Source organism: Nycticebus coucang, chromosome 21, assembly GCF_027406575.1.
Source record: "Nycticebus coucang isolate mNycCou1 chromosome 21, mNycCou1.pri, whole genome shotgun sequence".
NCBI lineage: Eukaryota > Metazoa > Chordata > Mammalia > Primates > Lorisidae > Nycticebus > Nycticebus coucang.
This window is the reverse complement of record NC_069800.1, coordinates 47,978,784-47,991,820: the sequence shown is the minus strand read 5'-3', so window position 1 is coordinate 47,991,820 and position 13,037 is coordinate 47,978,784. Positions and strand designations below refer to the sequence as shown.

The window sequence follows — 13,037 nt, the reverse complement described above, 5'->3', positions numbered from 1 at the left end:
AACCTGGTACATAGTGGCCATTCAGATGTGGGTTGAATCTAGAAAATGAAGCCAAGCCTCCAGATGTGAGCCTGATAAAAGGTAGTTAGCTCATAGAGGAAACAGAATTGTTTCCCACTGCGTGGTAGTAGCAACCTTAATTCCGGATAGCCCCCTTCATCCTTACACCTCAGGAGAACAAGTAGAAGCCCCACTAGTGCTGGGCCTGTAGCCTGTCCGGTTCACCTGAGAAATACTAGAATGTGTCAGTGCTTTTCCTAAGCCCACAGAGGCAGACCGCTGAATCCCCACTGTTTTGTAGAGGAGATATTTCTTTTGGAGCACTGGGATCCTGGAACTCTACCCTGCAGGTCTGCCCTTTACCTGGAGCAACCAGAAGTCAGCTGCTTTGTAAAGGGACTGCTGAAGCATGAGAGGAACACGGCATCCCTCCACTCCCACGACTTTGTATATGGAGATGAGTGCAGAGGAAGTGGTATTACCTTTTGTTCAGGCATTGTAATATTATACATACCTTTTTCCACAGTGCTAAAAGGTTAGTGACAGTTGATCCCAGGGGCAAAGGCAATTTTCATATACTCTTAGGGTTAGTATTATAAAAGTCATATAAATATTCAACTGGTGGAAGAGCCAGCTAGTACTGGTCCAGAGAATTTTACACTTACTCCCTTTGTAGATGGTCTTATCTCAAGGACAGAATGGAAGTCTTTGCGCATCAGGGAAAGAGCTAATTCCATCTTTGGAGATAACACTGCAAGGTCCTAAGGCCTGTAGAAATATCATAGGTCTTCTGGTCTATCAGTGTCTACAGACTAGTACCTGAGTGGTTCATGGGTCAGAAGTCAGTGGATAGATGATGTGTGATCATTAGACATCGGTGTCCACAGGGTTCACACAGTGAGCGGCAGCCTCTGTGACCGGCTTCTCTCCTCATGCGTTCGCCTCTAGGGCATCTCACTCCACAGCTCAGGACTTCACTGTCCACTCTGATATACTCTTGTGTACTCTTTTTTTTTTTTTTTTTTGTAGAGACAGAGTCTCACTTTATGGCCCTCGGTAGAGTGCCGTGGCCTCACACAGCTCACAGCAACCTCCAACTCCTGGGCTTAAGCGATTCTCTTGCCTCAGCCTCCCGAGTAGCTGGGACTACAGGCGCCCGCCACAACGCCCGGCTATTTTTTGGTTGCAGTTCGGCCGAGGCCGGGTTTGAACCCGCCACCCTCGGTATATGGGGCCGGCGCCTTACCAACTGAGCCACAGGCGCCGCCCCTCTTGTGTACTCTTCACCCTTACAGGAAGTTCATGTATTCTTGCCAGCCAGATGTGCTGCAGGTTAGGAATATAGACTCTGGAATCAAGAAGACCTGGCTTTGAATCCCAGTTGTTGCCTGCTTGTGTGACTGAGTCAAGTTATTTGGCCATTTAAAGCCTTGGTTTCCCAATTTGGGAAACTGGGTTGTTACTTAGCTCATAGGGTTGTTGAAAGGAGCAAATTAAATGAGAAAATAAATGTAAAGCAGCCGGCCCAGGGCTTGGCACACAGTAGTTTTGTTTGGGCAGGGCCAGTAGTAGCTGTCGTGCTCCTTGAGGGCAGGGACGCTGTGACCTTGAGCTATTCCTGCTCCCACTGTATTTCTCAGCACGGAGCTGAGCATCTAGTAGCCCTCAAATTTTTTTTATCTGAAATAAGTGACAGGTACACACATGTACACACACAAACACATTCAGAGGATAATCTGACAGCAACAATAATTTGAAACACTCCAGAGGTCATATTTTAAAAGAGTTGAGCTCATTTTTAGAAATTTAATACATAAGAGGGATCTAAGATAGGACCGTCCATACCCTTTACAGTAAGTTAGATCATTGAAAGGAAAGCATCTGAACTACATCATCTCACGTAAAATAACTTTACCTGACTACGACTTTCCGTCACAGCTTCTGCCTTCTGGAGGATGGGTGTGAGAATGGCCTGTGGAGGGTGTTTTATCTTTCCAAGTTAAGCCTGCTGTCCTCACCTTTACCCATTTTCCTAAATACACAGGTCCAAGATGTGCTTTTCCTTGAGTTTCCCTCCAAGAGAATTTGTCTCTATAGAAAGAATAAATGTTCCTCTTTGTTAAATGATAAAACTAGTGTCACTCAAAGTATATTTAATTGTTTGCCCTTGATACTAGGAATCTCAAGATTAAATTCAGTGCCAGGTGAAGATGGAGGATATTCTAATTGTCCTCCTTCCCACAATATCTCTTCTCTCTCCCTACACCCTTCCTTAGCAAACAGGCAGTATTTGTTTTTTGTCTTCATAGAGAGAGACTGATCCACCTCCAGGGGTGGATCTCCATTGTTTAAACCCAATCAGGTAACCCCACTCCTATGCAACAGTTATTGCATGGTGGCAGCCACACGAAGGGAGTTAGTTCCTGGCTGGGCCTGTGACCCAGGTCAAGCCATGACAGTGTCTGCTGAGGACTTCAGAAATTTCTCGTAGGCCTCCCCCAGATCAGTCCTCTCTGTTCTTCTGGATCTTTGGGACCATGAAGCCTGGGATTGCTGGAGCTATGTTGCCATAATTGTAGGAAGCTGCCCTTACAGCGTGGTTAATGAAGTAGAGAGAAAGAAAACAGCCCCTGTCAGCATAGGGCAAGTGAATCAAACTCAACCTGTAGCCACCTAGCCTCTGAACTTTGCATCTGTAGGTCACTGTGAGTTGGGTTTCTTACTTGTACCTTGGAATGTAAATCATGCTTGATAGATACATTTCCTTCTACTTTTGTATGTATTAGTGATTCTAACCTGTGGGCCAAGACCCTACCTTGGAGGAGGAGGAATGGGCATTGGAAGGCCTCTGTTTTGGCAAGGTATGAATTGCTTATGTGAATGTATTTCTGCAAATTAAAGAAATTCCTTGCCTATATGTATTAATATTTTCAAATTTATCTTGCTGGTTTCTTGAGTGAAATTTAGGTAAAACTACTGAATTTGTAGGTTTTTGTCACATATTCTTCACAACGAACAGATGTTAAAAGCACCATGTGAATTTCTCCAAAAGGAACTTTTTGCTGGGAAATTTTGACATGAGAAGGAAGCCATTGCTTAGACAGACAGTCCCTCTCCCTGTCCCTCCTCTCTTCCCTTCTTCTGCCTTCCTATCTTTCTCTTTCTCTAAATCCTTTATCACCCTGTTTTCCTTCTATTTAGTCTTATTATGTAAACTCTGTTAGAAATAGTTAAGATATAAATTCTGGTTAATTTTATTCATATGGCTACCTTAAGATTCACCTTAACTTTTCAGGCCCTGTGTCTAAGAGTTCTACACACATGCAAACAAATATTAGATATCGTGTGCTTTAGTATTGAGGGACATAAATTGAAGTTCAGCCCCCATGCAACAAACTGGGTAATAGATGGAAGAACACTTGTAATTTTTTAGCCTTGCTTTTGCTGTGATAAACTGCAGGTAAGCTCTTGTAGTTGATGTGTTTGCACATTGCCATCAGTATAGCTAAATGGTGCAGTGCTGAGCCCTTACCTCAGAGATCTTATCTTATTAGAGAGAAGAGATACGAATGCCAGACACTATATAAGGCAGGGTTATTTTTATAGTGGAATACATCAGTAGACATTCTGGAACCTCTTTCTTAGAATTACTCTACTAGAAGAACATTTTGGAACTTTGCGTTTAATAAATGTTGATCACTGTTACTGTGAAATATGCTGTTTGCTATAAAACATAATGCTCAAGCCCAGTCACATTGGCTCACACTTGTGATCCTAGCACTCTGGGAGGCTGTGGCCGGAAGATCCCTTGAGCTCAGGAGTTCAAGATCACCCTGAACAAGAGTGAGACCCCGTTTCTACTAAAAACAGAAAAACTAGCCGAGCGTTGTGGCACATACCTGTAGTCCCAGCTGAGATATGAGGCTGAGACAAGAGGATCTCTTGAGCCCTAAGAGAGTTTGAGGTTGCTATGATGCCACAGCACTCTCTGCTGAGTGACAGTGAGAGTCTGTCTCAAAACAAACCAAAAAACAAAAACTCCATAATGTTCAAATCCCTTTTCCTTACCTTTTCTGTTCTACCACTGATTCTTGATCAAGAGTTATTTTATTTTATTTTTTTTTTAGCAATGCATAATTGTTTCTTGCCATAGAACCAACATTTTGGCATTCTCCCTGGTCGTGCACACATGCACGTGCACACACACACAAATTTGCTCCACCTGAACCATTATGATAACTCAACATTACAACTGTGTCTCATAGAAAAGAGGCTGCCTGCTGGTTCTGTATGTGTACAGGTAAGTGAGCTGAAGCCTATTTACTTTTTCCTTACTAAAGTATAGCTGAGTGCAAATGAGAGGGACTTAACCATAAGGACAACTTGGAACTGTCTCCCAGTTTGTTCAAAGCAAAACCAAAGAAACTTACCAACTCTGGTATTTCATGTCAGCAGTAACAAAGGCTCACTGAGCTCCCCAATAGTTGTCTGGCCCTGCGTGCTGCTTCTAAAATGCCAGCGGGAAGGCCAGGCCAAGCAGCCAGCTGGCTGTGGAGCCCTTATTCTGAGACTGTGCTGCCACTTTCTTATGACACCAGAGTCGAAAGCAAAGAGGCTTGCTGCCAGTAACCCAAAGGGCTGTATTCAAGCAGTGACCTATTTTACACTGTAATTGGGTTGGGTTTCTCTTTTTCCCTTCATGAGGCAGTAATCTCACATTCTTTTTAGTACTTGAGAAGCCAGCTCCTTGTTACCTCTTTGGCTTGTGTGTTTTTCAGTTTAACCTAGGTCACTCTTAACTGAGGAAAGTAGTATCTGCCCCCTTTCCCCAGTTGGAGAGTGGGAGTTTATTTGTGCATATAAAATGGAGAGAGAGGAAAACATGAACCAAGTGAGGACACATGGCTTCTGAGGGAGAACAAAACCAGGTAGAGGAAGGTGTTTGGGATTATGGGCCCAGCATTCTGCTTTTTCAAATCTTGATCTTGAATATCAACTACTTACCTAGCTTAGTTACCAGATCATGCCTGTGCTGCATACGCTCTGGGTAGTAGAGGCATGGTGACAAAAGGCACAGCTGTTCCTCAGCCCAACGTCTTGCTTGTGCCCACTGTTAGGATGCTGTGTCCACCGTGTGACAAGAGAGCTAGTTCCTGAGCCAGGCGGCTGGATGTTGCTGGGGAGGGGTCACTAAGAAGGGTGTCAGAGGGATTCCTGCATGCTTCCTGGTGCTCTGTACCCCAGCCTGTCCCACCTCCATCAGACCAGCGCTTGGTCTGCAGTGGTTTTGGTTTTGTTTTGTTGGTTTCCACTTAGGTGTGTGCTGGGTATAGCAGGCAGCAGTCAGGTTCTTCAGGTGTGTTTCTCCTGGATTTTTTCTTTCTTGAGTTTCATTTATCTCAAAACTTTCATAATGACCCACATATAACAGCCTTCCTAGGACTTCCTGGTACCAGAGGGAGAAATAATACAAAGGGGTGTAATGACTAAATGAGCACTAAGACCAGCTTAGATTAAGTTTCTCTTGACTCTGTCATGGTTTGGGCCTTATATTTGAGAAATACTGATATATATCAAAATTCCTCCTTGATTAAAAGACAGTTCTGTACGCCAGAGGGTGCTGTGATTCAGTTTTCTGGTCTTTATTACTTTTCCATTTCTACGGTGGTATGTTACTTGATTCGTTTGAGGATTAGCGGTTTGAGAATTTGCCCTCAGCAAAGAATTGTCGGAGGCCTGGACACACCCTACCCGTTTGCTTTTTCCTGGCTTAACACAAGACTTCGGAAGTGCCTATACCACCTGCTCCCTGAGTCTCTTTTGCTCTACACTCGTTCTTAACCACTGAACTCTTTGAAACTAGACAACTTTTCGTATGCTGCTGCTTAAGTCTATTTTCAATATTCTTTCTTTGTTGGAAATGGAGACCATCTGGTCACCATCATCTGTGTAATAACAATGATTAAAGATAGTTATTAAGTCACCCTTCAGCCTTTTCTCATGTCTAGGCAAAATTGTCTTCGTTTCTGTGGCCATTCCCCATAAATCTCATTTTCCAACCCTTTAATCATCTTGGTGGCTTTCTTTGAAAACTATATCAAAGGCACAGTTTTAGTGCTTCTATTCTGGTGGGGTCTGGGCTGTCAACATTAATGGCTACAGAATGTGGTTGCTTTAACCACCCAGTTTCCATAGCCAGTCCCTACATCTCCAAGCCAATCACAATCCACTAACCTTTATAGGGGCTACTTCACCATCTCTTTGTTGTATTAGTAAGCTATTGATTTGACTTAAAATATAAAGTCAATACAAAGCACAAAGTTTAGCTTGTGAGTAATTCTAGGTATTGGCTGATAAACTTTTACAGCCTGGTTTGTTGTATTTGAGATCATTTTCTCAGCTGTCTGATTACAAGTGGATATGTTATCACTTATCAAAGGATAATCTGAGTTTTTCTGTTTTTTTTTTTATTCACTCATTTGTTAATTCAGCACCTCTCAGTGCCTACTGAGTATGTCTGGGTCTGTGGTAAGGATTGAAGACTCAAAGATGAACAAAATGTGGGACATAACTTCAGTGAGCTCACAATTTAGATGGAAAGTCAGATACACACACACAGAATTACACAGTGGGGTGTACTGTGAAAGGCGGGTGAAGTACAGTGGGAATTTAGAAAGGCTTCACTCTTAAACTGGGTCTGAGCATGAATTGGTCTTCAGGTGATGAAAGGGTTAAAGGAAAGTCCAGTGAAGGGACTCTAGGACATATGGAGGCAAGGAGGTCCCAGTGAGCCAAGTATGGCCAGTCACGGACTTGAGTGGCTAGAGAGGCAGGCAGATGCTAGACTGTAAAAAACTGCTGGTGTCAAGCCAGGAAGTGTCCAAGAGAAACATGAGGTGAACTGCATATGTCACTTAAAATATTAAAATATTCTAGGAGCCACATTTCAAAAAGTGAAAGTAAACAAGTCAAAAAATGAGTTATCAAGCCATGAAAAACCATGGAAGGAACTTAAATGCAAATTACTAAATGAAAAAACCAATTCAAAGAGGCTGCATACTGTATAATTCCAACTATATGACACTCTGGAGAGGGCAAAACTATAGAGGCAGTAAAAAAGGCTGCCAGGGAGGGGTTAGGGAGAACAAAGGATTTTTAGAGCGGTGAGACAGTTGTGTATACCATAACAGTGGGTACATGTCATTGTAAATCTGTCCAAACCCTTAGAACATAAACGTGAGCCCTAATGTAAATGAACTGTGGACTTGGGGCATGATAATAATGTGTCAGTGTAGGTGCATCAGTCTCACTGTTCTGGGAGGGGTTGTTGATGATGCGATAGGCTATGCATATGTGGGGGCAGGGGCTTGTGGGAAATAGCTATACCTTCTGCTCAGTTTTGCCATAAGCTTAAAACTGCACAACTAAATAATTCGAATCCATTTTAATATTTAACCCAGTTTTTCAAAAATACTAATATTTTAGCACATGATTAATATAAAGTATTTTACCTTTTGGGAGTACTGAGTCATTGAAATCTGGTCTGTGCTTTATACTTCTAGCACATCTCAATCTGCACTACACATTTCAGATACTCAGTAGACATGTAAGTACCTGTGGCTAGTGGCTGCCATAATGGACAAACTTGGGCTTGCCTGACTCAAAAACCTCAGTTCTCAACCACATTGATCTGCTGCTCCCTACACTCTATGAGTGTAAACACCAGAGGAAAAGAGCTTACAGATAATCGTTTACTCTCATGATGTTGGCTGTTGCTCTGTACACTGCCTGGTGGCTCTAGTTAGCATCTAGGGTAGTGCTGTCCAACAGAAATATAATGGGAGCCACGTGTGTGATTTTCAGTGTTCTGGGAGCCACATTAAAAAAGTAAAATAGGCAAAATTAATTTAAGAATATATTTAACCCAGAATATCCAAAATATTGTTTCAGTATGTATTCATTATTAAATCATTAACGAAGACAAATAGACCAGTGGACTAGAATGGAGAGCCCAGTAACAAACCCTCACACATGTGGTCAAATGATTTTTGACAGCAGTGCCAAGACTTTTTAATGGGAAAATGATAGTCTTTTCAAGAATTGGTGCTGGAAAAACTGGATATCCACATGCAAAATAATGAAGTTGAGCTTTTACCCTACATCATACAAAAATTAACTCAGTAGGAATCTAAGACCTAAATGAAAGAGCTGAGAGTATAAAATGCTTAGGAAAAAACAGGGGGTAAAAGCTTCATGACTTTGGGTTAGACAGTGATTTTTTAAATATGACACCAAAACATGGCAACAAAAGAAAAAACAGATAAATTGGACCATATCAAAAATTAAACTGTGCATCAAAGGACACATTGAACAGCGTGAAAAGACAGCCCATGGAATGACAGAAAACATGTGTAAACTATGTATCTAAATAAGGGATTAACATCTAGAATATAACCATTGCTACAGCTCAAGAAAAGCCAAAAAGAAACTCCCCAAACAACCTGATTAAAATTGCCAAAGAACTTGAATTGACATTTCTCCAAAGAAGATATGCAAATGGACCATCCATAAGCACACGAAAAATCTCAACATTACGATAATTAGAGCAATATAAATCAAAACCACAGTGAGATACCTCCTTGCACCCATCAGGATGGCTACTCTAAAACCAATGCAAGTGTTGGCATGGATGTGGAGAAATTGCAACCTTTGTACACTGTTGGTGAGAATATGAAATGGTGCAGTCACTATGGAAAACAAAGATGAAGGTTCCTCAAGAAATGAAAAATAGAATTACCACATGATCCAGCAATTCCACTTCTGGGTATATATCCAAAAGAATTGATAGCAGGGACTCAAGGAAATATTTATACATCCACGTTCATAGCAACACTATTCAGAATAGCCAAAAGCAAATCAAATGTCCATTGACAGATGAATGGATAAAGTTATTCAGCTTCAAGAAGGAAGAAAATTCTGACAAGTGCTGCAACATGGATGAACCTTGACATTTTTCTAAGTTAAATAAACTAGTTATGCAAAGGCAAATGCTGTATAATTCCACTTATATAAAATACCTAGAGTAGTCAAATTCAGAGACAAGGCAGAATGGCGTTTGCCGGGGGTAGACAGAATGGGGAGTGAGGGTTTTAAGCTGATCCTGTGTCAGAAAATGTCTGACCCATTTTTTGTTGTTCTTGTACTTGCCTACTCTGCTGGAGAAAAAGTGCAGACACACCTTTTGTATAGGAGAAATCTCATCACTCAGCTTGTAAGCAATATGAGGAACGGAAATTCAAGAAAAGAGAAGAAGACCATCATTTTCTGAAACCAAGGAAAGGCTAGATGGGAAGATACATTTTATAATGCAAAGTGAAAACAAATCAACAAAGGACTGCATGGTTTGCAGCAGAAGAAATGAGAAAGGTGGCAGGGGAGAAGCCGTTTTCTACAGTGAGACGTGGAAGAGGAAGCCTGGGCTTCATCCTGGAGATCGCTTGAAGAAGTATCAGACTCAGAAAAAATATAAACAAAAATAAACATAAACACTTTAATTATTTTATGTAACCTAAAATAGATAAAATCATGTGAGTTCATTTTTATGTTTTTCTCTTTTAAAACTGTAAGACAGTTGGGCAGCGCCTGTGGCTCAGTCGGTAAGGCGCCGGCCCCATATGCCGAGGGTGGCGGGTTCAAACCCGGCCCCGGCCAAACTGCAACAAAAAATAGCCGGGCGTTGTGGCGGGCGCCTGTAGTCCCAGCTACTCGGGAGGCTGAGGCAAGAGAATCGCTTAAGCCCCAGGAGTTGGAGGTTGCTGTGAGCTGTGTGAGGCCATGGCACTCTACCGAGGGCCATAAAGTGAGACTCTGTCTCTACAAAAAAAAAAAAAAACAAAACAAAACAAAAAAAAAAACTGTAAGACAGTTACAAGTAATCCACCAACCTCTTTTCTGCCTCAAATAAGTAAGAGCTAGAGAGTAGGCAGGTGGCAGAAAAATTGGATTGGAAAGAGTTACTAGGTACAGAGTTTCATTTTAGCAAGATGAAGAGAGTTTTGGAGATGGACAGTGGTGCACAACAATGTGAGTGTACTTAATGCCACTAGTCACTTAAAAATTAATAAGATGGTAAATTTTATTTGTATTTTACCACAATTAAAAAAATCCCTCCCTCAAGAAATACATAATTACTTCCAAGACCATTAACATATCATATGGGAAAAGAAAAAGAAAGAAGTGAATAAAGGGACTTAGGAAAAATAATAAAATGCTAAAAAAAAAAAAGCATGTTGATTCAAAAAGGTAACAAAAATGTAATTTAAAAGATACACATGAGAGAGAAGGGGACACCTGTACACTGCTGGTAGGATCACAAACTAATACAGCCTCTATGGAAAGAAGTATGAAGAATCCTCAGAGAGCTGAGAGTAGACCTTCCATTTGATCCTGCTATAGCATTGCCAGGTATTGAAGAAAAAAAATAATTTTACCATAAGAACATATGCACTAGGATGTTAATTTCAGTTCAGTTCACACAATTCAGTCAACCAAAGTGCCATCAACACATGAATGGATTAATGAACTGTGGTATATGAAATGCCAGGGAATACTATTCAACCAAAACATCTTGTAGACTTTACATCTTTGGTATTTACCTGGATGGAGTTGAAGTACCTTCTTTTTATTTATTTATTTATTTTTGGTTGAGACCAAGTCGCATCCTATCGCCTGAGCAGAGCGCAGTGGCATCATCATAGCTCACTGTAACCTCAGACTCCTGCTGCCTGGCCTCCCAAGTCGCTGGGATTACAGGCTAGCTCACATGAAGGTACTCAGTGTAAGGGTGCACAGCACACGCCTCAACTACAAATTGAGCTTTACCTAAGAAACGTAACGGTTTCTTATTTGCACCCTCATATTAATCTGAAACTTTTTAAAAAAGAAAGACCACGCGAGGGAACCGGGCGAGGCCCGCCCTCACCCGTCACACAGCGCACGTTCGTGGGGAACCTGGTGCTAAACCACTCGTAGACGACCTGCTTCTGGGTCGGGGTTTCATAGGTAGCAGAGCAGCTCCCTCCCTGCGATCTATTGAAAGTCAGCCCTGCACACGAGGGTTTGTCCCGCGTGCGGGTGGACGCACGTCCAGCGCCGCGAGCGCCCTCTGTCCGGTCCGCCCGCCGTCCTCTCCTCTCCCGCCCGTGGGCGGCGGGACCGGGTGGGTGACGCCCCGCGGCGCCTCCGCCACCCCGCCCGCCTTCCCCGGCTCGGGGACCCGCCGCCTCCCCGCCCCCCGTGGGGGTTGGGGTGAGGTTCCCGCGGGGAGCTGCTGTGTCTACCGAGTCGCGGGGTCCACGGCCGTCCCTCGTCCTGGGGGTGGCGTGATCGTGGCCCCACCCTGCTTCCCCTCCCACCAAGAAGGGCGGCGCCTGTGGCTCAGTGGGTAGGGCACCAGCCCCATGTACCGTGGCTGGTGGGTTCGAACCCGGCCCCGGCCAAACCGCAACAAAAAAAACAGCCGGGCGTTGTGGCGGGCGCCTGTAGTCCCAGCTACTCGGGAGGCTGAGGCAAGAGAATCACCTAAGCCCAGGATCTAGAGGTTGCTGTGAGCTGTCGCCGTGGTAGCACTCTACTGAAGGTGATAAAGTAAAATAAAATAACACACACACAAACAGAAAGAGCACGCGAGGGCTGGGCGCAGTGGCTCGCACCTGTAATGCTAGCACTTTGGGAGGCCGAGGTGGTGGATTCCCTGAGCTCACAGGTTTGAGACCAGCCTGAGTCAGAAGGAGACCTCGTCTCTGAAAATAGCCCGGTGTTGTGTGGGCACCTCCCCAGCTACTCGGGAGACTGAGCCAAGAGAATTGCTTGAGCCCAAGAGTTAGAGGTTGCTGTGAGCTGTGACAGCACAGCACTGTAACGAGGGCGAGAAAGTAAGACTCTGTCTCAAATACATAAAAACAATAGTATACCATGGAATATTGTTCAGCCATTAAAAAAGATGGAGACTTTACATCTTTGACATTTACCTGGATGGAGTTGAAATACATTATTCCTAGTAAAGTATCATAAGAATGGAAAATAAATATCCAGTGTACTCCATACTAATATGAAATCAAATATATAAACAATTACATGTTCATAAGAACAATAAAGCACAATTATAGTCCAGTTCGGGGTGGAGGGAAGCGGGAGGGGGAGGACGTTTGGCAGGAGGCGGGATCTCAGCTAATCCGCCACTGTGACAGTGGAGACCACGCCTTTGGGGGAGGGGCTCCTCTGCAAATGGAACTTTACCCTGGAAGTGAGAACAGTGTAACCAATAAAAAAAAGGAAAAAAAAAAAAAAAAAGAAAATGGGTCTGATTTTTTAAATCTTGAAGAAAGAAATAAAAAAAGCTTGTGAAGCTTTGCTTCTTAGCTTCAAATATTAAAAAAAAAATTGTACCCTCGTATTTTGAAAAAATAAAAAAATACTCAAACTGCCCCCCCCAAAAAACTAAAACCAAAACAATTATAAGGGGTAAAAATGTTCTTAAAAAAAGAAACACAAAGTTTGCCTCATTGTCTAGGGCTGGAGCCCTAACCATCATGTCCACATTATAATAAATAGAGAAAAAAGGGAAAATAAGATAAAATAAATATAAATTAAATAAAATAAAAATCTAGTTGGACATGGTGTTGGGCGCCTGCAGTCCCAGCTACTTAGGGCGGCTGAAGCAAGAGGATCCCTGAGCCCAGCAGTTTGAGGTTGCTGTGAGCTATGGTGCCATGGCTCTCTACCCAGGGCACAGAGTGAGACTTTGTCTAAGAAAAAAAAAATACACGTGAAAACTTGTTCTACCTCTGCTTTTTGTATTATAAAATTTTTAATGAGGTTCATATTAAGTCTTCAAATTCAGTGTGTATTTTATCCTTATAGCACATCTCAATTTGGAACAGCCAGGACCCTCCATGCTGAATAGCCATGTAGGACTACTGGCTGTGGTGTTAGCACAGGTTCTCTAGAATCTTCCAATCAGTGTAAGAAGATAGCAG

The 13,037-nt window shown here is 42.8% G+C and overlaps 1 protein-coding gene across 7 annotated transcripts in view; it reads left to right on the top strand.

The window, feature by feature from the left end:
- Window positions 1-13,037, top strand: part of ZHX3 (zinc fingers and homeoboxes 3) — a 127,426-nt gene that overhangs the window by 72,741 nt on the left and 41,648 nt on the right. The window lies entirely within an intron of this gene.